Source organism: Psittacula echo (assembly GCF_963264785.1).
Source record: "Psittacula echo genome assembly, chromosome: 2".
In the NCBI taxonomy this organism is placed as follows: domain Eukaryota; kingdom Metazoa; phylum Chordata; class Aves; order Psittaciformes; family Psittacidae; genus Psittacula; species Psittacula echo.
The window spans coordinates 121,552,833-121,569,411 of record NC_137737.1 but is presented as its reverse complement, the minus strand read 5'-3'; positions in this window follow the sequence as shown (position 1 = coordinate 121,569,411).

Below are 16,579 nucleotides of genomic sequence, written 5' to 3'. Positions count from 1 at the left end.
GCAAGTATGAGACTCAGAAAAGTCCTTGTAGCAGTTACAAAAACACAATCAAAATGATTTAATCTGGTTTGATTCACCTCAGCTAGTATCCACCACTGCATCTTATGGTAGAACTTAATAGTGAAGATTAAAACTGTTCATTTTAATTAAAATAAATAAATCCATGTAGCTAGAGGAAGTGTATCACTCATCATTCTGAATAGCTACCACTTCTTCTAGACTGGGTTTATAACTGCAGTCATCAGAAGACCAAATAACATTAGGTGATCATCCCTTTTGAAAAATTTGGTTTGAGGAATCTGTATTGAAATCACACCAATATGGATCAATACGGATGGTCCAAGTGTTCCAAGTCCAACATACACAGTCAGGTTCCAGTCTGGTAACTAAATAATCACTTCAGCATGGTGCACATAGGCACCTTGGCCATTTTACTCTGAGGACAGACAAAAGAGTTGTCCACAAACTCCTGAGGACTGTGGCAAACTTCTAAAGTATGTATGCAAGGACTATAAAGAGAGAAAGTCATCTGTTGGACGGCTTAAAATCAATATGTGGCTGTCTGCTAGTTGAAAACGCGCAAACTAGCATTTCTGAATAGTAAGTGGGAACTCTCTGTTCCCTCCACATTTCCATGGGTCCAATAAGGGGCAACTATTGCAGTAGTAGAATCTGTGATAGCCATGCATATAGGTACATGTAATACAATGACAGCTTTGGCCATAGAGACTCAATAGGCAAGGTCCAAATGTTTTAGTAGAATAAGTCTTGTTCGTAAATTGTGAGCATGTGTGTAATTGCAGGCAAGATTGAAGCCAAAGTTAGGAAAAAGGCATGATTTCAGTGATCTCACTGTGGCTGCATATAGTGTAATGACAAAAGCAATTTAGACCACAGAAGTTAAGGGGTTTTATTGACTATGTAGATCATGTTGTACTGTTCCCATGTGGTCCTGTAAGCACATCATCAGCCGGCTACCTCGCAAGCAGCAAGGGTAACTCAGACGGATTTAATGAGATATATTTAAAGTACATTCACAACCAGGTTCAACATAGGATTTTTTGTTTTCCCCAGGCTTCTGGCAAAGCCTGTGACCAGCTGTGAAAGTTAATTGTATGTTATGTTGTAACTGGCTGGGGCTGGAAGAGAACCTCTAGCCTATGGTTTATTTTTGTCCCTTGGCAGCAACATGGAAGGAGGGAAGGTTGAATTTCATTTCCCCAGTTCGATATATCACTAGAATGGCAGTGTGTTGGGACGTGTTTTTATGTTGCACTGAGTTGTAGCTGTGCTTTTAAACATTTTGTAGTTTTGCTTCCATAACATAGGATATGAATTTTTTTATTTTTATTTTCATACATGTTTACGCCAGGTAAATCCTGCAATAGTGCTTGCCTAGTTTGCCATTGCAGCAAACATTGAACGAAAACTTCTGTATTTTTTTGTATCCTTAAGAAGGTCATGTTTTTCTTATTTAAGACATCACTCTCCTTTTTTTATGCTTGGATAATTTCACTTTCAATTTCAGGTAATTTGCCTTTGCATGTCTTCTCATCTCTTTATTAATACTACTGTGATACTCACCTACTCCAGTTAGATGACTGGTGGTATTAAGATTCTAGAACATCCTACTTTGGTTTTATTGGTTAAGATATTTGAAATCATAGTGGACATTTTGGGTGGTCTGCTCCCCCAGCAACTATTACAATATTATTATTTATTGCATTCTGATGATTTAGAGGCTCCTTTTGTCTGGCCTTCTCTGTAGTCCCTGCTGCTGCTTCTTGAAGACTACTCAACAACATCGAAACCAGAAGAGCAGTTAATTTCTTTTTGTGGAGTTTATATTAAGCATGTGCTTTGGCATTCCATATCTCATGGTGGGTTACAGGTTTGTTTCTCCATTCCTGCAAGCCCATAGATTAGCATTTCTTGCTAGAATGGGTGGAAATGAACAAATTAGGTGGAATGGGGACATTGCAGGTATTCATTTCCTTGGGATTCAGAGGCAGCTTTCATCAAATTATCATCGAACAGCAGAAAGGCATAATCTTCTTTCCCCACTTCCCAACATCACTAATAGATCTATTTTCATGAATGCAATTTAAATGTTTACACAAAGTAATTACAATAGCATGATTTGAAAGTCACAAGCTAATTGAATTGAATGATGTTAAGTGAAGAATTTTAAGATATCTCACTGCAAGGGTCACCGCTGTAAATCAGTTTTAACCTGCCAGCTGTAGATTGTTATGTGTCAGCTAAGAGGCTTTACAAAGAGTATGTTCAAAGTTAGTAATGGCCAAATAAAATCAGCCCCCCAAAACCCACAGTCACCTGATTTATCATACAGTAGAATCATAGAATCCTTTAGGTTGGAAAAGACCTTTAAGATCATCAAATCCAACTATTAATCTAACGCTGCCAAGTCCACCACTAAACCATGTCCATAAGTGCCACATCTACAAGTCTCTTAAATACCTTCAGGGATGGGGACTCCACCACTGCCCTGGGCAGCCTGTTCTAATGCTTGAGAACCTTTCTGGTGAAGAAAATCCTCCTTTCAGGTAGTTGTAAAGAGTGATAAGGTCTCCTCTGAGCCTCCTTTTCTCCAGACTAAGCAACTAAGTTCCCTCAGCCATTCCTTATGAGACTTGTGCTCCAGGCCCTTCACCAGCTTCCTTGCCCTTCTCGGGCCCTTTTTTTTTTTAAGTCTTAAAAAAACCCAACAGGCGATTTCTGGTTGTGTTTCAAGCCTAAACTGTACAGTCATCAGTTTAATCTGAAGTGAATCTAGACTGACTTGGGTTTGTCTGTCTGACTTTGGCTCTATCTGTCCCCTTGGACAGGGGAGAGCTTTGCAGAGGCACATACAAATTTGGTTTTGGTGGGACAAATCTAAACCTCTTCAAGCGCAGCCTGCATTTGAGCAGGTAAGTATGCAAACATGCTGGCTGGAAATCCTTTTTGCACACCCTGACATGTCCTAAGAGTGCCTACAGCCTTTCAGCAGGTGGCACTGCATCTGTCCCACACTGAAGTATCCCCAAGAAGTATGGATCCCTCATGCCATGAGAACTGCTTGTTAAGCAAATGTCCTACTGCTAATAGGGGGATGCTCCATGGCTGAAGGCCCCTAGATTGGGAAAGTAATTCGTTGTCAGCTGCAGATGAGGTTAACAAAACTCAGGGCTCATAAGGGTGATAAATTACTCATTAAAAAGTTACACTGATAGTTTGATCCTAATAAACTTTCTCAATTCTCATCCACTGTGATGCTGCTGCTTTCCTGTAGGAGGCTGGTAAAACGATAACATTATTCCTGGGAAAATTTTCCTCTCACAGTAATTCAAGTGCATGACTTCACCACAGATACCTTTTAGTGTTTTCATACAAGAAATATTATTTGATTGTATATTTCCTGTGACCGATTTCACTTTTGCCAATTGGCAGGCCCTCATTCTTCTCCAAGAGCATCCTCAGCTTCATCCTGACTTGTATGCTACTGATGATATTTTCTCTTTTTCTGATTTTTTTTTTCCTGTTTTAAAGATTAGCAGTTAATAATTTCCCAGATTCCTTCCCTCTTTGTGCCTGTGTCCTATTGTCCATCGTCTCCTGCTGTCACTTCCTGAGGGTGCTGAGGCTCTGGAACAGGTTACCCAAAGAAGGGATAAATGCTTCATCCCTGGCAGTGATCAAGGCCAGGATGGACAGAGCCTTGGGCAACATGGTCTAGGTGAGGGGTCCCTCCCGTGGCAGGGGGATTGGAACTTGATGATCTTAAGGTCCTTTTCAACCCAAACCATTCTACGATTCTATGATTCTGTATTCTGCCTCCTTCACACCTGCTCTCTGGAAGTGCAGATTCTTCTTTAGCATTGGTGAAGATACATTCAAAGGGGCATTATCTTCACTGGATATAGCAATAGCACTCTGCAAAGCTGCCTATCCTTGGTGACTACCTGAAAGATTTGACCAATACAGGACATGCTCAAATGCTTGGAGATAAAGTGAGCTTGTGCTAAATCGTGCCTGCACTGGCTGTGGACATAATCTTGGTGTGGGGTTTAACTTTCACATCTGGTTTCCTCAGTTTCTTAGTTATAAAGTAGAAATCTAACACTCATAAGGTAGGTTGGGGCAAATTGGTTTAAAACTGTGAGCTGGCATAAAATGTTTAATTTATATGGTCATAGAGATTTTAATGTCTAAGGTAGCTTAAGAAACAACTTTGAGCTAAGAGAAAAACTGAAAATAAAGATGCATATTGGGGGTTCCTGCTGCTTACAGCCCTGTGAAATCTATGAGCAAGTGCCATCAAGAAATTACAGAATTGCTTCATATAATACCAATATGATGGCAGTTAGCACCCACAGGATAAACTACAAAGTGATGTTAAAATTTGAAATATCAAGGAAAAAGAAATCCAGCTTATTTCCTAATGAGGTCTTCCAAAAAGAACCCTATGTAACCTTTACTCAGTAGGTACCTAACATGCAAAAAGTATTTGTGCATTCAGTGCCCACAGTACTACATAAATATTATATATGAGCAAATTATATAGTATATGCCATAGAAAAATGCATTTCTTTCCATATATTTCCCATGACTATATCTTTCCACAACATTTCAAGAATGAATGTGGACTTTTCAGAATGAAAAGTGAAATAACATAAAGTAAATTTGTCATTAACGATTCTGAATGATCTCTCTCTCAAGTTACACCTTCAGAGTGGGTTTCTCAGAAATTCTGTAAATGGAATTATTTTTATTTTAGTGCTCTGCTTCCTGTTTTAAATGAGGGAAGAACAGGAGTCACCATAACAACTGCTCTAGCCCCAAGAAAAATCAGCGTTTTCTTAAAGGGATACATCCATTAGGCAAAATAACTGTATATTTGGAGCTTACTGTCAAAGACTGATGGCAATTACATCAGTGTGGCCACAATAAAAACAAATTAAGAAGCATGCCAATAGCATGTCCCGGCACCCCAAGGCCACAATTCTTCTTTTTTATTTTCCTCACATTATATAGAATCACAGAATGGTTTGGGTTGGAAAGGGCATTAAAGATCATCTAGTTCCAACCCCCCTGCCATGGGCAGGGACACCTTCCACTAGACCAGTGCTCTAAGCCCTGTCCAACCTGGCCTTGAACAGTGCCAGGGATGGGGCAGCCACAGCTTCTCTGGGCAGCCTGTGCCAGTGCCTCACCACTCTCCCAGTGAAGAACTTCTTTCTCATATCTAACCTAAATCTACCCTGTTTAAGTTTGAAGCCATTGCCCCTTGTCCTATCACTACAGTCCCTAATGAAGAGTCACTCTCTGGCATCTTTGTAGGCTCCCTTCAGATACTGGCACTTAACTAGGAATATTCATGTACACTTACCCAGGTATATTCAGCAATATTTCTACATAGCACCACATAGTTCTAATATTTCTATTTATTTTTTACTAGTGCAATACCCAAAGAAAATATTACACGGGGCTGGTAAAGTTTAGCAGTAAGCAAGATCAACTTCTTTGTTTCAGGTGTACCTGTATTTCTTGGGCTATTTGCCTGCACAGAAGAGCTGTCCTACTGACCCAGGTATTTTAGGCAAGTGGGTAGTCTTAGAGGATGTCAAGGCCTGGAGCTTTGATGTAATGTTAATTTTGACTAATATTTAATACTGAGCTGTCTGTGTTAAGATCTACACAGACACCTCATTATCAACACCAGTTCCTTCTTCCCATTATAAGGAAAAGAACATTTGATATAAATAAGAAAGCAATCATATCACAGTTGGAGTATTCCCTAGTTTATACCTAAGTTTAAATGTACCTGGATAGAATAATTACAACACAGTGGTGTTGGTAAACAAAACTAATTTACATATAATGTCTCACTCCATACATCCAGAGAGCTGTCTTAATCCCCTGTGGTATTTTCAGTCACAAGATTATGCATGTAATAACAATAAACCTTTTTATCCCTCAAGTCTTCCATTTAGCCTCCTGAGGCAGATAATATCTCATAGCTTGTCATCATGACAAGTAAAATGCTCTAATCAAACACTTTTGTGGGCCATTATAGACTTTAATAACAGGGCCTTTTGATGGCTTTATCAGACATCCATCAAAAGGTTCCCTTTTAGAAGAGGAACAAATTATTTCAGTTTAATGCAAAGCTCTGGGATATACATATGTTAAGAAAGCTAGAAACTGGGAGAAAAAGTGGAGGGAGGGATAAAATTATTACATCTCCAGTGACACATAATAATGTGATTTATAGTATATGCTGTTTAAATTGGAATGCCTTCATCACTGATTACCAGGGGTTTCAGCACGATTTCCAGGGTCTGAGCTGGGAGCTGGTAGTGCACAACATCTTCAAATTGCATTATAACAAGTTTAAAAGCTGCCCAGAGCTGTAACCACTTCAGAAGGTCACTTTGTCAGGACTTGCAATTAAAAACCAAAGATCGTGTGGAAGAAGCTGGTGTGCCAGGTCTCTCCAAGGAAAGCCTGAGAAAGCACACAGAGCAGTGTGGGCTGCTTTCAAGCCATCCTATAGAAGAAATAGCTGTGTAGGGTGTTAGATTGTCCAGCTGAGCTGTCTGTAGACAGAGAAGTGGTCTGGTGTGTTTCTGTGGTCCCTGAAGATCTGTCAAGGACATGAGTGTGTGCAAATGTATGCTCACCATTCGCATGCGTACATTTTTACATGCTCTGATTTTGCTTACGGATGAAAGAAGCAGAATGCAGAGTATGCTGTGCACACTGCAGGTGTATGGAAGAGCACAAATAATTTCGTAAAGCAATGAAATTATGTAAGGTTGAAGCATGAACTAATGAAGACTGGGCTGTTAAGCCTTTGGAAGGGCCTGTCCTTACTGTTATATAGGAGTTCTCAAAATGTGTGTATCTTTTCACTTTCTCTACTGTTCCTCAGACAGCTTCTCTGCATTTTCCTATACAAGGAAACACTGCCATAGTTTTTTAACCCTGTTATGTATTTTAGAAAGATCAATACACTTTTGGATTTTTAGTGCCTGCTTTTTTGTCTCACAGAGTAGTTGAGGTTGGATGGGACCTCTGGAGACTATCTAGTCCAGACCCTCTGCTCAAAGCACGATTAGTTGGAGCAGGTGCCCAAGGTGGTGAGTTGGGGTTTGGATATTTCCAAGGATGAAGACTTCACAAGCTTTCCCTGGAAGAGATTTGCTATGTACATACAATTCATTACAGCTTGTCTTCCTGCACAGAAAAGTAGCTTTTACCATGTGTAACACTCACAAGTGCTGAATTATTCTTTGGGGCTTTTTCATCCACACATGAAAATATTACAGGCAACCATTGCTTCCAGTTCAACAGCATGCAGCTGGTTTATGAAGAATTGGAAACCCAGAGACACTGGGTAGTGGTGGTCTCATTACAGTCCAGACCGCTAGAAAGTTTGCTAGCCGAATTCCCTGTGTGCAAACACTAAGCAAAGTATGTCTGTGAAGAAGCTAAGGAGCAATACTGGGGAACTTTGGCATGTGTAAAAATACCTCATACTGGCCTGAATGTTCAGCTTCAAAATACATCAGAGGAGACCAGATTGGTGCTGCAGAAGGGGTGCACCTGCTTTGAAATCTTACAGGCATGGTGCAAAAGGCGTTTCATTTGTATGTTGCAAGCTTAACATGCAGATGGTTTTAATAAATCCCTTAAACACAGCATGGATAACTTTTATGAAATTCATTTAATGGAATTTCTCATAAACAATTTCCACACGTTTTACAGTATCTACACTTACTGTATGCCATCTGAGCAGATATCAGAATTCCAGGACTGAGCCAACCAGCTGGTGCAGCTGTGGAAGCAGTGACAAGATTGGTGCCGCAGCAAAGATGCCAGCCACTACATTTAGTTAGCACCCACAGAAGGCAGGTTAATTCACATTTAGGCAACCATCTTCTAATAATTTATCCACCTTTTTCTCTGAGCAGAGGTGCAGCCATGATAATGCAGGAAAGAAGAGTGACGGCTTCAACAAGTACAAACACAATCTCGAATAGCTTAATTAAATAGGGAAGGTGTTATTTGTTTCAGTCACATGAGGCATATGCACACTAATGAAAACAGTAATAATAAGCCATTGTATTCAACAGGACAAGTGAATCAAGAAAATACTCTATATCACATTCTGACACTTTTGGAACTATAAATTGGTTATGATTAACTTTAGAAGCATTGCCTTGTCTTTTGCGAAATAGATGAGTGGATTTAGGAATTCATCCAGCAAAAAAAAAGGCAGCCAAGGGCTTTGCTACTTCCAGCAAATACTCCACAATTTCTTACACATCACTCTTACACTTGACCTTACCCCTGACCTGCAACGATGTCTCATGCTCCCTCTCCTTCTCTGGTCTTTTGGCTTTGGTTTTTTGATTTACTCACCAGATAATCTCTAGGTTTCTTAGAATTTGTTTGTTTGTTCCTAGAATACAAACAAGTGCTGTTCAAGGATGACATTAAAACCAGCAGATTGATTCTGGTCATGGTACGAAGCAGAGATGTGTCTTCTGGTGCAGCAGGCAGGAGTGGGCTTGCAGAGGCATACTGTGACCAGACCTTCTCTATGCACTGCCTCATCCATGCAGCTCAGCATTGTGGACAGGATAAAACCCACTAGTGGGTTTAGCGGCCTCAAAAAAGCCATAAGCACAGGAAGCTGATTAACTAGCTTTTTGCTTAATGTTTTTTATGAGCAAGTGTGAGCGGCTAATAATACAACCAAAGCAGAGAAACCACACTATGACTTCTTTAATCATGGTTCTGGCAGGACATGAAGAAGAAACCTCAGTCTGGCTCACTGTCACATATTTCTCTCTTAAAATCAAGCAGCATTTCTAAATCCTATAGCAGCTTTAAGTGCTTTTTTCAGTGCTGCTTTGGAAGGATCCTTTCTCCAGGAATATAGCATCTTTAGCACTTGTCGCTTAGGTCTTTTGCCACCCATGATGCCCATCTTTAAATTTTTCCTGCTCCTTTATTTAACACTAGCACAACTAAATATGATTCAACATGTTTTTGTTCCCTGCCCATGAATTATTCTAACATAAAATACCAATTCCAAATCCTAGTGTTTCCTATCCTATATACCGCACAATAAGTGCAAGTTGTTCGCATTCACCTCTGATAATGTGACCTGTGCTAGGGGAATAAAAGCTCCAAAGATTTGTGACTGCTACTTCTTCATTATTTTCCCAATTATGATCGCACTTCTGTCGATAGCATTTTTTCCTCCAAGCTAGTGCCTTTGATACACAATCTGATTTTTTCATGGCAACTTGTGATTCGTCATCTTTCTGCTCATGCCAACATCGTCTCCAGGGCATTTTCAATATGAGTTTCTAACAAATTCCCAAGATAGGGACTAATTTTAAAATAAGAAAACTATGTTTTAAAAAATTGCTCAGATGTAGAAAAACCTAAAATAATTGATTTGATGGAGACAAACTTTTATGAAGCTGAAAAGGAAAATGATGTTAACTGTGTTTGCTGTTGCAGATTTTGTCAGCATTCGTGTTTCCAAGGGAAACGCTACTGGTTTAAGTGCAGGAATTCATAACTTTCTGAAATCTCTGTGATAAATATGACAACCGACGCTTAAGGAATATCTGTTACCCAACCCAGAGGAGCTATTTTTATCTTCAAATCGACCATGCAACCAGTAAAGCTTTATGGCTTCTAGTCATGAATTTATTTGCCACCTTCTCCTTGAGGGACAACACATGTAGCCTTATTACCAAGAGGAACAGCCTTTCCTTGGTGTGACAGATAAAGAATTTAATCATCTGCCTTAAGGCTTTGTCAGACATTCCTTATTGACGTGTTGACAATGAAATGTCAAATAGGTCCTCAGAGCACTAATTTTGTTTTACTTGTTTGTTTGGATTGGTAAGGAATGACAATGGAAATAGCTAGTTTTAAACTTCAGCATCTACCTAAACAAATAAATTACCCTTGTATCACTGGGAGAGCAACTATTTCCAGAAATACTGCCTGTCTGCACAAGTGAAAAAGGAGGGGGGGCAGATCTGAAGGTAAGGCGGCCCACTGATTTTCTCATAAGAAAGGTCCTGTTCATGTGTCCTTAGCCCCAAATTTGTTCACTACAAAGAAACATTCTCACCCTTCAAAGCTGAAACAAGCACCTAGCTCCTTTCATCGGTGCTTCATGCACAGCAGCATGTATGCTGCATACACAGGGACTATGGTCTGTGAGGGTGGATCTTGCCTCAGCTCTGTCTCCCAGTCTTTACTATCCGTTACTAACCCATTTGTACTCTGCTTCATCAAAAAGCATAGATAAAAGGTTTATAAAATACTGCTAGATTAATGACATACAGGTGATGCATTTTGGTTCCCAGGAGATGTGCAGGAACTGCCCCACTGACTTGCTGAGGTCTGCACTGAATCAGTGGCAGCTCCCCGGACCCCATGGCCAGGCATGCTCCTCCCGGACTTTTCCTCCCTTCACTCTCCTTCACTTGTGCTTGGAGGTAAGTTGGAGTTTGCCAAATTCTTGGGTGTTCAAATGTTTTACACCTTTGTATTCAAAACTTTTGCAAAAAGCAGCTGAAGTTCACAAATATTGAGCTCTGTGTTCAGTCTGAATGTGTTTCCTGTTAAAAGGGACTGTTTCACATGGCTGTTTCTGAGGTCATTGCCATGAAAGACTTCATTGGGAGAGAGAGCTGCTTCCAAAGGCACAAAGTTACTCCTTTGGGACCACTGCTATCTGAAATAGCCTCAAAAGAGAACAACAGATCCTATTCAAGCAGGCTCTGGGCTCAGGTTCAGACACAAACCATAGCTTTAGACTAAACCAGAGCACTGAGTTGGAACATAGCCAGGTTCAGGAAAAACAAATTGATTACAAATCTAGACCGGAGCATCATTGCTCAGAGCCAGTTTGGACACATGCTTCAGTCCTTAGAATTCATTGCATTATGAGCAAGCAGGACATAGGTAAGTGGGTGCAGGCTGCTGCTGAGCACATCGGGTCACATGCTGGAGAAGGGATGGTGGCAGCGTCCACTGCTGCCAAGAGTTCTTTGTGCACAGGGCCCTGGTAATTTGGACACACATGCAAATACAAGGGTACCACTTCTGGGTCAAGAAGCCTTTGAGCCAGAGATTGGTGGAGGCAAAGCTGAGGAAGTGCAGCAGGGGGTATTGCTAACTTTGCCTTGGTTCTATACCCTCTCAAGCCAGCTGCTTCTGGCCGCTTCTTGAAGTCAGATAATGGACCAAACGAAGCTTTTGTCTTCCTTGGCATGGCAAAATGCTGAAATCCAAAGACATCATTTAATAAATGCTTTAACAAAGGAGGTATACCAGGGCCAACTGCACAGGCTCTGCGCTACTTCTATGGGGATTTGGGGGATTTTGAGTCTCAGAAGCTGTCCCTCTGCCAGTCCTTGTCAGTGGCCTCCTTCCCATGAGAAGGGAGAGTGAGCTGCACTCCGGTCATCCATAACTGCACCAGGGCCTGGTGGGAGCCCTTGCCAACCAGTATAACCCAGAAAAGGCTTGGCAAGGTCGGCTTGGTACTGGCTCCCACTCACAGAATGATCTCATAGGGATTGCTGAGGAATACTGCTCCCCAAGAAAAAAGATAGGAAGCATTTTCACACAATCTGACTTTCTCAAGGAACTACAAGTACAGTCTACTTGGCAGGGTGAATTATTTCTGTAAGAGGGCTTGTGCAGGTGGACAAACACTTCTGTTGTTTAAAGCGCACTTGAAATTCTGCAAAAGGAGGCAATTGCTCTTTCCTTTTCATTTTAGAAGGACAAGATACTATTTAGTAGCTGTTAGATCTTGAAACAGCACACTGGATGGTATATTCTTTAACATCTCACTCACTTCAGCTCCTTTGTAATGGACAAGAACTTTCCTACTGTCTGGGTGACTCCAACCCCCCAGTCCTACGTATGCCATAAACAGAAGAAGGCCTTGACCTACAAGAGTCATCAATATCATAGATGTGGTGACTGTGTCCACCCAATCATTTCCAAGCAACCTCTTAAGGCAGAAAGATATTTTACAGAAAAAACCCGAGGCATTGCTGAGCAGTCATTACATGGCCACTATCTGCACTGTAACTGTGATATAAACATCAGCCAAATGGTGAGCATTGTTATTTTCCTAACAATTAAAAAAACCCTTTTATTTATAACATGCACTTAGAGATTAAGGTACATTTATGCATAGTGGCAGAGATCTTTATATTCAGTGAAGCAGGAAATGGAAAAAACATTATCAGTATTCAAGTTGCCGTCTTTGTTTTTCCTACTTTGTCAGTCTGATCCAAATCAATGTTAGTTTTTCTGCTAACTTCAGTGAGACTGTGGCAGGTGCTCCCTGACAACATCAGTGTCTTTTAGCTCAGCTAGTACTTATTTACCCCTGTTGGAAGATTTTAAGTAAGGTTGAAGCCTCAGTGTTAACCTCAACATTCTGTTAAGGAATCTTTAAGCAGTGATCGTGACGTCTCCTTCCAGGTGTAGTTTTAGATCTACAGACGAATGGTGTCATGAAAGAGGATGGTGCTATACAGTCACTAGACTACTACATACTCAATGGCTATCACTACCATTATGTGGAAGTCCAGGGAAGTGCCTCTGGGAATGAAGAATGAGACATGGCTTGTAGCATAGCAAAACTGAAAAACAAAGTTCCAGGAGAGTCATCCCTAGCAAATCCTTTTCTGAGATTACGGCTGAAACAACAGCAACAATTGGCAAACAGGCATTAATCAAGCTAGCAGATTTCTCTTGGTGAGAGTAATTAGCTACTCTGCCAGTTTCCAGTCTGCCCTGAAGTGGTGATTGGCTGGTAGAAAATTTTCATGTCAGACATATAAATGTACACACCCGTACACGGGTCCTGACCAGATTATAAATTAGCTTCACTGTGGAAGCTTCGATGCATAAAGACTGCTTTTAGAAAGAGAAGTGCTCTGTACAAAGCCACTTAATGCAAGGTCTTAGTTCCGTGGATGGCAATGGGACATTTTCTATTTATGTTACAAAACTAGGATTTTACCTTCAGTTTTACTCACACATATTCTCTCTCCACAAGCCTAATCTTCAGGGGGTTTTGAATATCTGTCAGATTCAAGTGGCAGAAGGAGATGAGCTGGTTTTTTTGTGCAAAGAACATGCTTTTTTAATGGATTTCACTAAAGCCTGAATTAACCTGACAACAGATACAATTTGCTATCACAACTGAAACAAGGGCTAGCTCTTATTTTGGGTCCATCTGCAGCTCACCCATAATGTATCACAGTATCACAGTATGTTAGAGATTGGAAGGGACCTCAAGAGATCATCTAGTCCAATCCCCCTGCCAGAGCAGGAACACCTAGATAAGATTACACAGGAATGTGTCCAGGCGGGTTTTGAATGTCTCCAGAGAAGGAGACTCCACAACCTCCCTGGGCAGCCTGTTCCAGTGTTCTGTCACCCTCACTGAGAAGAAGTTTCTTCTCAAGTTTAAGTGGAACCTCTTGTGTTCCAGTTTATACCCATTACCCCTTGTCCTATCATAGTTTGCCATTGAGAAGAGCCTGGCTCCATCCTCATGACACTCCCCCTTTATATATTTATATACACTAATAAGGTCCCCCCGCAGTCTCCTCTTCTCCAAACTATAGAGACCCAGCTCCCTCAGCCTTTCCTCATAAGGGAGATGCTCCACTCCCTTAATCATCTTTGTCGCCCTGCGCTGGACTCTCTCCAGCAGGTCCCTGTCCTTCTTGAGCTGAGGGGCCCAGAACTGGACACAATATTCCAGATGCGGTCTCACCAGGGCCAAGTAGAGGGGAAGGAGGACCTCTCTCGATCTACTGACCACCCCCCTTCTAATACACCCCAGGATGCCATTGGCCTTCTTGGCCACAAGGGCACAGTGTTGGCTCATGGTCATCCTGCCGTCCACTAGGACCCCCAGGTCCCTCTCCCCTACACTACTCTCTAACAGGTCGTTCCCCAACCTATATTGGAACCTGGGGTTGTTCCTGCCCCGATGCAGGACTCTACACTTTCCCTTGTTATATTTCATCAAGTTTCTCCCTGCCCAACTCTCCAGCCTGTCCAGGTCTCGCTGGATGGCAGCACAGCCTTCTGGCGTGTCAGCCACTCCTCCCAGCTTAGTGTCATCAGCAAACTTGCTGACAGTACACTCAATTCCCTCATCTAAATCATTGATGAATATATTAAATAATACTGGTCCCAATACTGACCCTTGAGGCACTCCACTAGATACAGGCCTCCAACTAGACTCCGCCCCATAGACTACAACTCTCTGGCTTCTGTCCTTCAGCCAGTTCGCAGTCCATCTCACTACCTGATCATCCAGGCCACACTTCCTCAGTTTAGCTATGAGGATGCTGTGGGAGACTGTGTCAAATGCTTTGCTGAAGTCAAGGTAGACCACATCCACCGCTCTGCCATCATCCATCCACAATGTTATTTCCTCATAAAAGGCTAGGAGGTTGGTCAAGCATGACTTCCCCTTGGTAAAGCCATGTTGACTGCCCCTCATAACCCTCTTATCCTTGACATGCCTTAAGATGGCATCAAGGATAAGGTGTTCCATCAGTTTCCCAGGGATGGAGGTGAGGCTGACCGGTCTATAGTTACCCGGGTCCTCCTTCTTGCCTTTTTTGAAGACTGGAGTGACATTTGCTTTCCTCCAGTCCTCAGGCACCTCTCCCGTTTCCCAAGACTTGGTAAAGATGATGGAGAGTGGTCTAGCAATGTGGGGGAAAACTCGTGGGATTACACTTCCTCCATACATGAAGTTACTCATAGATACCTTTACTGGACTAATCCTTCAGTTTATTCCATCCTAAGCATACTCCTATGCTAAACCACAACAGAAGAATCCATTTGCTGCAGTGGATTGGTAGCCTGGGATGAAATAACTACAGAAGCAGAAGAAGGAAGGGGAAAAAGAATAAAAAGAGAAATATTTACCTTCTGCAGGGCACATTCCCAAAGACTAACACTTCTCAAAAGCAAATAGTAATTCTGAGTGCTCAGTTTAATGCTGACAGAAGGTCAGATTTCCGGAGGTCTGATGCTGAGCAGTCAAACTACTCTTGAATTCTGCAGTTGGGATCTGAAAAATGAAGAATTCAAAATCAGTAGTCACCCAACAGAAATGTTGGCCGATTTTCATGAACTTGATCTCATTCCCAGTTTTCAAACCTCCAGCTGGGTTTATTTTTAAAACTGTTCCACTTCAGTTCAAGTGTTCCTCTCCTAATTTCTTGATCCCTTGCTCTCTTGGCTTCTTTCATTAAAGGAAAAGACAGATTAATAGCAAAGATGAAGGAGCTCCTTTTACATGCAAGAAAACACAGGTTATTGACAGCACCTTCAGTGATTTCTGCATGTTTCTTCCTTTTGCTACTGCCATTGTTCAGGTGCTGGTGTGTGCAGCGTATGTAGCTGGAGGAGGAGGTGCCTAAAATGCAACTCACATTTCTAGTGATTGTGTAAAGTTATAAAGGTGACACATCATAACTGTATGGAGGTACCTCCTATTGAGGAGTGCCAGTAATGAGCAAAATGCATCCCTCAACTGCACTTCTGATGTGTCAGAGTTTACAGTTAAATTATTCAAATCCAAGGCTGTATAGGTCTTCTACCTCTCTTGTAGTCAGCAGCTTACATGTATACATGAACCAGACAGTAGAGCTAAAATTGAAGGTCTGAATCTTGCAAAACGAAGATATTCAAGGACATTAAATCTTCTCAAGACTGAAGCTGACTGGAAAACCCAGTGGATAATGGAGTCTGGGTTAATCAGTCATTTCTGCTGGAAGGATTTGCAACCCATCACAGCAAAATAAATTATCTGTGTTAGTGTTTTATACATACAAACTGTGTTGTGTGTTTGAGCTTTCAATAGAATAGACTAAAAGAAGAATCAATTTAAGTGCCAATTTCATTAGATTCTTTCATTTTTGTTTACCCTAAGGGTGTATATAATTTGGATTTTTTTTATTTACAATGGAAAATAAAATAATAAAACAACCTTTAGCTACTTCTTTATGAAAAGCAAATACTGGGTAGCAAGCCCTGCCTTCTTTAATATTTGTAAAGCTTAGTAAGACAGGGATTCATGTGTATGTGCCTAATGCTGTAGATGTAATAAACTGTGCTTTTTCTGAACCAGTATGTATATATCTTATGAAAGCATGAACAGAAGAGAGGCTTTCTGGGCTACGTCAGAATCACTAGGAGGACCAATTGCTCCAGAATTCGAGACAAGCGTTTGTGGCACAACGTTGTGCTGTAAGAGATGCCTGATCTAGCTCTGCATGAGCCTGTTGAGGTACCAGCATGCCTAGCTCTGTTAAAAGTCATTGTACCAAACGTAAAGAAACAGCTCATGAGTCCACCAGGCTCATCTGGCTCTTCTGCTTCTCCAGGCTGAACTTAACAGGATATATGTTCATTTTAGAAAATTCACTTTCTGGCTTATTAAGTATTGTTCACTTTCTATGTAGTTCGCTTTCTATTG